The sequence below is a fragment of the Urocitellus parryii genome, chromosome Y (assembly GCF_045843805.1).
Source record: "Urocitellus parryii isolate mUroPar1 chromosome Y, mUroPar1.hap1, whole genome shotgun sequence".
Taxonomy (NCBI): Eukaryota; Metazoa; Chordata; class Mammalia; order Rodentia; family Sciuridae; genus Urocitellus; species Urocitellus parryii.
The window spans coordinates 14,159,125-14,170,402 of NC_135548.1; the positions used below are offsets into that span (position 1 = coordinate 14,159,125).

The following is an 11,278-nucleotide window of genomic DNA, read 5'->3' on the forward strand; positions in this document are numbered from 1 at the left end:
CCAGGCACAAGAGCACCAGTTTCCTCAGTGGGTCCAGGAAACCCTAAGGACTAAATAACCACCCCATGTTGCACCTCAGCCACTTACTCATTCCCATTTCAAAGCCATCCACAGAGGACTGAACACAGTGGACTGCCAGGTCCAGGAACCCTGGTCACATGGGGACCCATCTCTAGGCCTTCTGTCAATAAAGGACAATGGTTCCTATGTACATAGGGAAGTGACTCTCACACGGAGACTACTTTAGAGTCAACAAACATGCACCCCCAGCCTGGTGACAGACAGCTGTGAGGAGAGGCCAGCTTCCCTGCTGGGAAATGCAGACAGTCCCAGAGAGCAAGAGGAAAATCCACTGGTGCGTGGAAGCTTAGGGAGATCCTCCAGGATGCGAATCTCTCCCAACGGTGCATTTTCCCAAAACAGGGTAGACTGACCACTGCCCCAGTGGGGGAGGGAAAGGCTCCTTTCAAAATGAAACTCGAGAACTGGGTAGCAGAGGGAAAGCTGGCATGGGACTGGGGCGACCTCAGGCCCTCACCTTGCCAAGGTTAGCAGACTGTCCTGTTGGTCTTTGTATGCGAGTTTTGGCAAGGTGTGCAGTGGTAAAGAGGAGAGGTCCGAGAACGATGAGTAAAGAATACTACAGCGAAACTACATAAGCTTTGTTATTAGCCCAGTGACTCTTCTGTTCCTATTCACCACTCCATTTCCCTTCCTTTCCCATTTGGTGTTATCTGTTTCTAACCCAACACACAGTAAGTGTCTGGGTGCACCAGGAATCCCCAAGGGGCCATGGGGAGTGGCCCTTGCCCTCACCTCTGTGCGTTTCCTGATGGAGAGTTCCTCACTTTAGGGTTACTGGAATGCATTGATTGAAATCCTGAGTTTGCAGTCACAAACAGGGACGGGCTCACCGAGTTCCTCTCGGGTTATCGCAGAAGCAGCTGCTGGGAGCAGCAGCAGTGGCCCACTGCTTGCTTGGCATGTCCCTTAGCACTGACCACCTGTACACCTTTTTCCTCTTTGTTTTTCTCTGCTGGGGAAGTGGGTCCTTTCTCCTTGCAGCTCCCGCATTCTCTGGGTGTGTGCCTCCTGCTGCCAAAGGAAAATCTCGCATCTCCAGGGCACTCTACAAGAAAAGAACACCCCAAAATGGTGAGACATAACATAACACAGAAACATAAAACCACATCACAACAGGATCAAGAGGAAAGCACCAGCCAACAAAGAGCCAGCGAGATCATCCCTCAGCTTCCTGCAGAGTTAAAGGAAAGGGCGACACTCGTATCCTGGCCACAGGTTCTGGTGCTGACGTAGCTGAAGAGTGACTAAGACCTTATCCCAGCACACAATCTCCCACCCAAGCAGCAAGATCCAGGCATCTGTGAGCAGAGGAGAAATGCAGTTTAATCTTTACCACTTAGTCTCCTTCACATTTCTCTAATTCTGAATACAAAATCCTCAAAAACATTTTATTCTTTTTTCTTCTAAAACAATGCTTTGAAACCACTGGGAAGTTCAGATTCAGTGACTCTCTGCTATTTTAGCTCTGGTGGCGAAACAATGGCACCAAAATGTAATAAACCCACCCCAATTTCAAACCAGGAATCCAATGAATCTATGCTTATTTTCTTAGGGCCTCAAGGGCGGGGAGACATGAAAGGAGATACTTCTGAAAACAAATATTGAGCCAATACTAAATACAATCAGTTCTGTTCCCGATTTCCATGATCTTTCTATTAAATTATGCCAAATATGTGTCTTGTATTCTCACTGCTTAATGACAGGGACTTTAGGCATGGGTAAGCAAGGGAATGATCCATAATTCTGAAGGTAAAAGAACATCTTTGAAGGCTAATATATTTTTTGAGCCAATTTGTAAGGCTAATGTGCAGCATAAAGGTCAAGTAAATATTCCCAAACCTAGCTACAGAATAAATGAGAAAGCCCTTTATTTAGGGAAGCCCAGACTGGCTAAGGGAAAATCCAGGTATACCCTGAGTCAGTCCCTCCCCTCCCTCCCCTCCCACTGCTGGTGTCTTACTTCGGAACACAAGACTGAAGGGGGAGGTCATTAAGTGCAGGACTAGCAGCTGAAGAATCAAAACGTGACACAAATAGCTCAGTGTTGCAGCTTACATGTGTTTCCAGAGTTGAAAACTGGACTAATACTGGGAGGGTCAGTTATTTTCTAGGTTTTGGCAGTATGATTATTGCCAAGTGTTAAGTGTCTATTTTGTCATTTATAAATTTTTACAGTCCCAACCACTTTACCTGGGATACAGAAGGAATTCATGGAAGTTCTGAATATACACACTTTTTAAATAGAGAAGGCAGGAAAAAGAACTAGAACAAAGCATAGGGAATGTTTCCAGGCTAAACATTTTGTTTTTAATTTAAGGTTGTATTTTATCCCTATCACCTTTCAGCCTTTTTGCTTTTCCAGTTTAAACTATAAAATGGATTGTGTTTGTCCCATCTAACAGAGAATCATAAAGCATTCTGTAGCTTCCCATTCAACATCAGCAACCTCTGGTAGGGAGGAGCAGCAAATGCATCCACACAGACAAGGCTATTCCAAACCCTTTACCTCAGGGAAGAAAAGCAGTTACCCCTGTACAGGGCCCGTAGCTCCTGGTCCCTCCCGTCTGTGTCACACACTGACCTCCCTGAGTGCGTATTTTACCCCTGTGTGAAGGCTGTGTCTCTGAAGACAACTCCTGTTTCAAGGTCTTTGGTTTTTCTATAACACTCAGCACAACACACTAAGAGAGTTGGGTCTTCTGTGACTTACGTGGCTTCTCACTGAATGGAAACACCCAGCATTTGTGTTGCAATCTCTTTCCAAAGAAATACAAAACATATTACAAATATCAAATCTCTATTAATCTGCCACGAATTTATGATGAGCTGGTAGCAAGACTCTTTCTAGTAATAATGCTGTGACCATAAAACACTTTTATTTTCAAAGTACTTCTACATATAGTTCCTTATTCTCTTATCACCCCAAGTTCTAGGCCTTCTGATAGTAAGAACAAATGAGCAAAATTCTCATCTTTTTGTGGGGGATGGCAGGGGGTGCCAGGAACGGAACCTAGGGACACTAAACCACTGAGCCACATCTCCAACCCTTTTTATATTTATTTTGAGACAGGGTCTCACTAAGTTGCTTAGGGGGCCTCACTAAATTGCTAAGGCTGACTTTGAACTTGTGATCTTCCTGCCTCAGCCTCCCGAGTGATGGGACTACAGCCGTGCACCATGACGCCCAGCTCATCGAGATTTTGCCAGGGATCCCGATCCCTTCCTTCTTGAAACTGACCTCATTTGGTTTCCCTAATACCATGTTTCCTAGTTTTCTCCTAGCGCTCCAGTCACTCTACACCTGCTTCCCTTGAGGCCTCTTCTCTATTCAGGCTCTAAAGCCCAAGCTCCTCAGGACTCGACTCTGGGCCCTCCGCTGTGCTCATCCTGGAGTTCTCTCCATGCCGACAGCTCCCAGATCCCCACGAGGCTCAGCCTCCGTCTGCGGACTGCACCCACCCCTACACTTCACACTTCCCCAGATAGGTCCAACCCTACAGGATCAAACATGAGTTCTTATCTCTGTGTAGTCTTCCTCCTTCAGTTTCCCACACTTTAATAAATGTCTCCTTTATCCACTCAGTTGCTCATGTCAGAAATTTGGGAGTCATTCTTGACACTTGTCTGCTAACCCCCATGTCAAGTTTGGACATTTTTGTTTAAAGAATGAAGTCTCAGCTTGTTTCTTCTTCAGAGAAGGAAAGTTCCTTAAAACCAGGAATCTACACGGGATTCTGCATTACATTCTTCTCATAGCATCCTGCATTTTTCCGTGTTTATAATTACATGTGTAATTATGTGATCATCTGTGTAACATTCATCTCTAACAGCACACCAGAAGCTCCATGAAGGTGGGGACGAAGACAGACTTGCTCATCCCTGTATTCCCAGAACTTACTACAATGCCATGAAAAATATTGGTTTTTATCCACAAAGAAAATGATATCAACATGGAGAAGAAATATCTGCATTCTCACACTCACTATAGCATTTACAACAGCCACGATATGGAATCAACTCAAGTATCTGTCAGCGGATGAACAGTTAAAGAAAGTGTGTTACATTCATGCACACCCTCTGGAATACTATTTGGCCATGCATTTACAACATAGATGAAACTAGAGAACATTAAGTGAAATAAGCCAAGCACAGAAAGACAAATATTGCATGATCTCACACACAGAACTGAAAAAAAGTTGAACTCAAAGAAGTAAATAGTAGGATGGTGCTTACTAAGGGACAGGAGGTGAAGAGGGGAGTTTGGTGATACAGAGGGGAAAAGGTCTGTGAAGCAAAGCCCAAACTTCCTCAAGACCACCTTTCAAAGCCAGGCCTGTGCCCCAGCGCTCTCTCCACCAGTGTACTCACTGAAACCCACCCCCCCCCGTCCCATCACGACACTGCAGTGCTCATCCTGGAGGTGGGGAGTCCGGAACCCCTTTCTTAAAGGTGATCTCACCTGGAAGATGGTAAGTAGTGGAAAAAAATTCCTAAATAAATTTTAAAAAATAAACCACATCAATTTGTCACTTAATACCTTAAGAGAAAAACAGGTTTCCCACTTATTCTAAAATGTTAATTGACAAGAAAATTGTCATCTCCATGTAAACAGAACCTACTCCCAATTATGAAAGGGTAGATATACAATTTGCAGATAATCCAAGACCCTGTGGCTTCTCCTCCTTCCCAACTGCGTATTTCACTGTCAGACACTAGAGAAATACTGGGTGAAATCAAAATTTATTTTTCTACTTTTGAAGTTTCTGGGCATTTGGTCAGGGTACTTTTGCTTCTGCCCATTTCTTGTGAGTATAGAGAATTGAGCACTGACTGTAAAGGTGAAAAGACAAAATTCCAGACGTGCTTTTGAATTGACAAAGTGAAGACCATTCGTGGTTCCTCCCTCCTCTCAACTGTATCTCTACAGGGCAAGCATCCAGCAAGAAAATGTATTTTCATATATTTTGGAAGGAACTTAGGGCTGAGCAACCTGGCCATGTGGTCTCCTTTTATTCAACCCCTACTATGTGCAAAATGCTTAAGATTAAGCCAGCAGAACAAATACTGGTCAAGGAGAACTATTTTCAATATTAGTCCTCATATACTAGAGTTCTGACACTAAGCCCCCCACCTTTGCCCAGAATTTATAGTTTTGAAATTGCAAGGAAGAACATTTCCAGACTGTGTTATGGCCAAATTATTCAGAATTTTTAAAAGGAGACTCTATAGGTTGATGTAAAGTTTTAGGTAAATTCACAAATAAATTTGACCAAGCTCAGAAACACCTCTAAAATTCCAATTTCAGCTCTGACAACGATGCTTTCCTACTTTCCTATTCTAAGTTTATTAGAACTATGTCATGTTTAACAAATTTCATTTCTATGCTATGACCACTACTCCATAAAAGGCATAGTATCAAACTTAGAATGTGCAACTACAAGGCCTCAGGATTCCATTCCGAGCTCATTTTTGACTTGTGGCATGCCAACTAATAAAAGGCTTCTTCTCAGCAAAAGTACACAATAGGAAAAACCAATCTTTCCCCACCAGCAGGAAGACTTCGGAGGAAAGTAAACTCTACATAGGGTATGTCTAGACCTTGGTCCACATAAAATATCAATGTATGTTTTTGTACTTATGAGGTAAAATGTATCTACTGACCTTCAATAACTAGCAAACATTCAAAGAAAGAAAAAATTCATATTAAACTGAAGAATCTCGACAACATTCAAGCACTTAAAAATGAATTTCAACTACTTGATTTGAATCATTTAGAATAATAGCTACCCAAAGTAGTATTTAGAATAAATTTCCCTTCTTTGTGAAATTCTCCTAGATTGCCAACTGTCCCCCATATGTCCTCTATGGCCACATAGCATTGTATTAACACTATTATAACACCTATAAAACTGTGGCACTATTATATATAGACAGGGGACTCCCTAAGGACCATGTCTTTCATCACCTCAGCACCTGACACCCAGGAGAAACTCAATAAAAGCGGGTTGACACCTGCATCATAATGGGATTGAGCACTGCCACCTTCACCTTGCATTTCTAGGAACCAAAGGTGCCCGGGCAAATGCCTGTTCAACCCCCTACCACCTGTCTTACTCCTCAGTCTTCTGAAGTGACTTACGCTCAGTCCCTGCTCACAGAAAAGTATAAGGTAACTGCACTTGCAGTTTTGACTTGCATTTATTTGATGACTTTTACCTTAGGAACTGCTAGAATAATGAACCAATACAATTGTAGCTTAGAAACAACCCTATGGATAAAAAACAAAAACCCCCCAAAATGCAGACCGAATCCCAGAAGTTATGGGTTTATTATCAAGTTCTTTACCTTTCAAGGTGTTCAATTTGCTCTCTTCTTCTACATCAGGACACAAGAGCTTTCTGAGAATGATCTCTGCCACCCAAACAGAAGGAAATTTTTAAATCAAAATGGAAGGACACTAGCTAGTCCCACATTCAGTCCTACAAGGACAAGATGAAAGTTAAAGTTTATACCCAAGTTCATACTGATTCCAAAGAAAACCACCCATTCCACAATTTTCTGTGGTCAAAGCAATATCTGGAAAAGGCAATAAAAAAAGCACGCTGGTCAAAAATGGGAAAGGAAGGCAAAACCCACTAGAACTCAGAATACAAGTTGGAGATACATACCCAAATCTAGCCCAATGAGGAACAATTATGATTAACAGGTAACTGAGAGCTTATAGATCAAAATTCACCAGACACAAAAATTTCATATGAATTATTGTTTTTAACTTTTTCCACAGTCAAGAATAGCCACCATAGGTTGTAAAATTGACTTTTATTTCATATGTCCCTGTTTTTCAAGTGGTAGAGATACTGAAAGATATCACAAAGCCTAAAAGGCAAGTGTCCATAAGAAATGATAATTTAACTTCCCCAAATTGCTTTGTCTAGGAAAAAAACAATCCACTGGTTTGCAGCAGGCATTCCCCAACCTGGGAATCACTGACTCCAAAGGCTTCTGTGGAGAGACTTCAGGGAGGAGGTGTGTCTATGGACTTTTTGGGAAAAATTTCTTCAACTGTGGTTATAGTTATAATAATTCATAAAAGTATTAGCAATCCTGTGACTATGTTACCAAAATAACCACAAGACATTTTCATGTCAACATTATAGTTGTTGTAAATACCCTAACATAACTTAGTATAGTCATTGCTACTTCAAAATTATAGTATCATTAAACTGAGGCTACATTTTATTATTCAGTGTGTTATAAAGAACATACATCACTATACCACAATTAACATTTTGATAACTGTTTACATTTTATAAGCAATTCTTGCATTTTATTTTGTGTATTTAAAAATATTTTCAGAAGGGGTCCTTTGTTAAATTGCTAAAGGGGTACATGGAATATAACAGTTAAGAACCCCCAATCTAAAGCAAATAAAGTTTCTGCAGACTCAACCATCATATCCCCGAGGCCAACAGAAGCCAAATCATCCCACCACACTATTTCATAGCTGGAGAAAAGTAAACTGCCAGGAAGCAGAGAAACACATTCAAGGCCACATGCACACAGAGTTAGCAAAGCCCAGGTGAGCACTCACAGCATCTATCTTTCCATTCTCTCTTGGTGACCTTTGCTTACATTTCTGCAATTTTCATCAGTATTCCTGTTTTGCCACTAAATGGACAGAGGTAGTACCTTTCAAAATTAATATAAAACCAAAGCTCAAACAGAACAAGACAGCTTGATAAGCTTGTTGCTATAATTGGTACAACAGCTGAATTTAGTGTGCTAGTGAGATGGTAATTTGGTAGAGGTGAGAAAAAGTTAAGACTACATAACCTCATTCTCAGAGGTGTACAAAGTACTTTGGAGATAAGCATTAACTTGATACACTGAAATGCAGTTATGTGTGGTTCGAGCGGGTAGCATTACCATTTCATAGATGGGAGAATAACAAGGGATTTGTTCAAAGTCACCATAAGGCAATTGGAGAGCTAAGGATTCCACGTTCAGGCTTTAACCACTGATCCAAGCCACCAGGATCAAATATTTAGTTGATTACACGCTTGTGAAATCTTTCTTTTTTCTCCCACAAACCCAGAGTATTTTCTTTTGATTTACAAGAGCAGACACTTCTGAAGGCTAAGGGGGAAACATCTCATACAATAAATTTCAGTGTATACAAGTACTTTTTGCTTCTGCTAGTCATCTAAAATTCCAAGTTAAGAATGGTTTGCACAAGGGCCAGTTATGTACTACTCGCCTTATAAAAAGAGAACTACATGAAGACTGTAATTTCATCTTTTAGCCAATGACCTCCATGTCTGTCTATCCTATTATCACCTTAAATTCAGTACAGTTATTACAAAAGAACATGCTAATGGTTCAATACCAAATCTCTAGGTCATAAAACTACCAAATGTCACACACACACACACCCCACTCTGAACTTTTCTAAAACTTTAGATTTTCTCTTCTTATCCAACCATCAAACAATTAATGGAACCACCAGTTAACTAACAGCTCCTTTTATTTACCTCTCTAATAGTCTGGGTCTTTTTCAGCAGTAAATAAAGAGGACTGTCTTAAATTTTTATTTTGCAGCATTATGTTTATATACACAAATATTTCTTCCTTGCTAAACTTCCCAGTCACTGGGAATCAAACAATCATGTTGCACTGTCTCCACAATCACAGATTCTAAACACACGAAGTCTTACTATCTAACATTCTTTTGTCCCCTCCTTCCACTTTTCAACTATTTTACAACTTAGACTTTCTGTCTGCTAATTGTGATTCATCAGGTTGTGCTCAGTGCACAAGAGCCCAAATCTCTGCCTCAAGAGCAAACATTTAGCCGGGCATGGTGGTGGGTGCCTTTAAATCCCAGAAGCTCAGGAGGCTGAGGCAGGAGGATCTAAAGTTCAAAGCCAGCCTCAGCAACTTAGTGAGGCCCTAAGCAACTTATTGAGACCGTGTCTTAAAATAAAAAATAAAAAAGGGCTGGGGATGTGACTCAGTAGATGAGTACCCCCTGCATTCAATTCCTGGTACAACAAACAAACATTTAATTCCTTAATAAATCGAATGCTAACAAACACTTCATCACATAACACTGACCAAAAGGTGGCTTCTAAGCACCTCATTCCTTTTTCCACGGAGCCACCTGGGTCCACCTGACACAGGTGACTGGCGTCACTGCTGGCTCACCTTGGAGACTCTAAGACCAGAGACTTGGAGACTCTAAGACCAGCTAAGGCTCTGGTCCCCTGGTCCCCTGCCCGCCGGTCTGGTAACTTCCCTGGCCCCGGGCTGCCCCTGGGGCTCGCCCCCTGACAGCCTCTTTCCTAGCTCCCCCAGCCCAGGCTCCGGGAGGGCGGGCTCAGGCCTCCTCCTGGAGGCTCGGTGGCCTCCTCAAAAGGCCCCCAGCAAGACTGTCACAGGCCTCGACCCTCCCTGGGGACAGGATGGCCGGCCCTGCAGTGCTCTCCTGGGGACGTCTTCGTTTCGCCAGTCCCACCAACACTCACCAGTGACATCTTAACAGTCGCGGCAACTTTGGAAGGCGGCGGCCGCTCCGCTAAGGGCGCCCGGGGCGCCGCGACCTCACCTGCCGCCTGCCCCTCAGCACCCGCCCGCCGCCCAGCCGCCGCCCAGCCGCCGCGGCCCGCGAACTCTCCTGCACCTCACGCTCCCGGGTCTCGGGTTCCCGCCTCTGTCGCGGCCGCGCGCCGCCCCGTGTCCCCGGCCTGAGGCCCACTCGGCCTCACGCACCCCCGTGGGCGCCCGCCCGGACCCCGGGCCTCAGCCCGACCCGCGCCCCCGCCCGCCGCTCTCCCCGGGGCCACTCACCCTGAGGCGGGCGGGGGCGCGGGCGGCGGCGGGGCGCTCGGCTCTCAGCCCCGGGGGCCGGGGCCTGCGGCAGCGGCGGCGTGGCGTCTCCCCCTCTCGTGGGCACACATAGGTTCAATTGTCAGCAGGCGCCTCCCCCTTTCCTGCTTCCCCGCCCGGACCGCCTCTTCCCTCCCCTCGGCCCTCCCCCAGCCGCGCCGTGCCCAAGTGGGAGGGTGGTGGCTGAGAAGAGGGAAGAAGAAGTAGATGGAACAGGAAGCTTTGAGGACTCCACAGATGGACGAACCCCAAGCTGACCAGTGCATGAGAAGGATCCCGTCCACCTCTCACGATGACTACAAGTAATACATGTTGAGTGGGAATATAATAACAACTTGCATTAAAGTAGAGTCACAATAATCCCAGCAGAAAGATATATTTAAAAAAATATGAAAAATCAAAAGATCAAGTCACCCTAAACATCTTTCAACATTTCAATTATCAGTCCCATTGACACCACAGTAGAGGAAATACCACAGAAAAAATTTAGCAAGTTTATAGCTAAAATGTTCAATGAGCTAAAAGAAGATGTAAGGAATAAACTTATAAAATAGGAGAAGTGAAAGAATGTTTCAATAAAGACATAGATATTATGAAAATGGAACTCATAGGAACCCTGGAAACATGTCAGTAAATTACATTAAAAATCATCGGAATGGGCTGGGGATGTGGCTCAAGCGGTAGCGCGCTCGACTGGCATGAGTGCGGCCCCGGTTCAATCCTCAGCACCACATACCAACAAAGATGTTGTGTCTGCGGAGAACTAAAAAATAAATATTAAAAAAAAAAATCATCGGAAACACCACAGATAGTTTAGATCATGTAGAAGACAGATTTTCAGACCTAAAAAAATGAAGTATATAATTTTAAAACCAAACTTAAAACTAAAACTGACAATTTTTAATAAAAGCAAGATGTTAAGAGAACAAGACAGAATATTCAAGAATTTGGGTATAACATTAAGAGACCACATCAAAAAATTATTGGCATTGATGAAGGCCCCAAAATAAAAATCAAAGAATGAACAAGCTTTTCTATGAGGTAATATCAGAATAAATTTTCAAATCTTAGAAAAAATGAAAATCCAAATAAAAGAAGCATTGAGAACCTCAAATAGGCAAGAGCAAAACATATCTTCTACAAGACAAATTGTAATTAAAATGCCTAAATACAGACTAAGGATAGAATTTTGAAAGTCCTGAGAGGAAGAATGGAGGATCACATTTAGAGATGAGCCAATTAGGATTTTAACTAATTTTTGAGTCTAGACCCTAATAGCCAGGGAACCTTGGAATAATACTTAACAAAG

General features: G+C 43.1%; 1 long non-coding RNA gene across 1 annotated transcript; it reads right to left on the reverse strand.

Moving 5' to 3' along the window:
* Positions 1 to 910: 910 nt before the first annotated feature.
* LOC144251042 (uncharacterized) lies at positions 911 to 10,001 on the reverse strand. The gene is made up of 2 exons (XR_013342613.1): positions 9,931 to 10,001; positions 911 to 1,129 (listed from the first exon to the last, which is right to left on the reverse strand). It is a non-coding gene; the product is annotated as an uncharacterized LOC144251042 (long non-coding RNA).
* Positions 10,002 to 11,278: the final 1,277 nt, after the last annotated feature.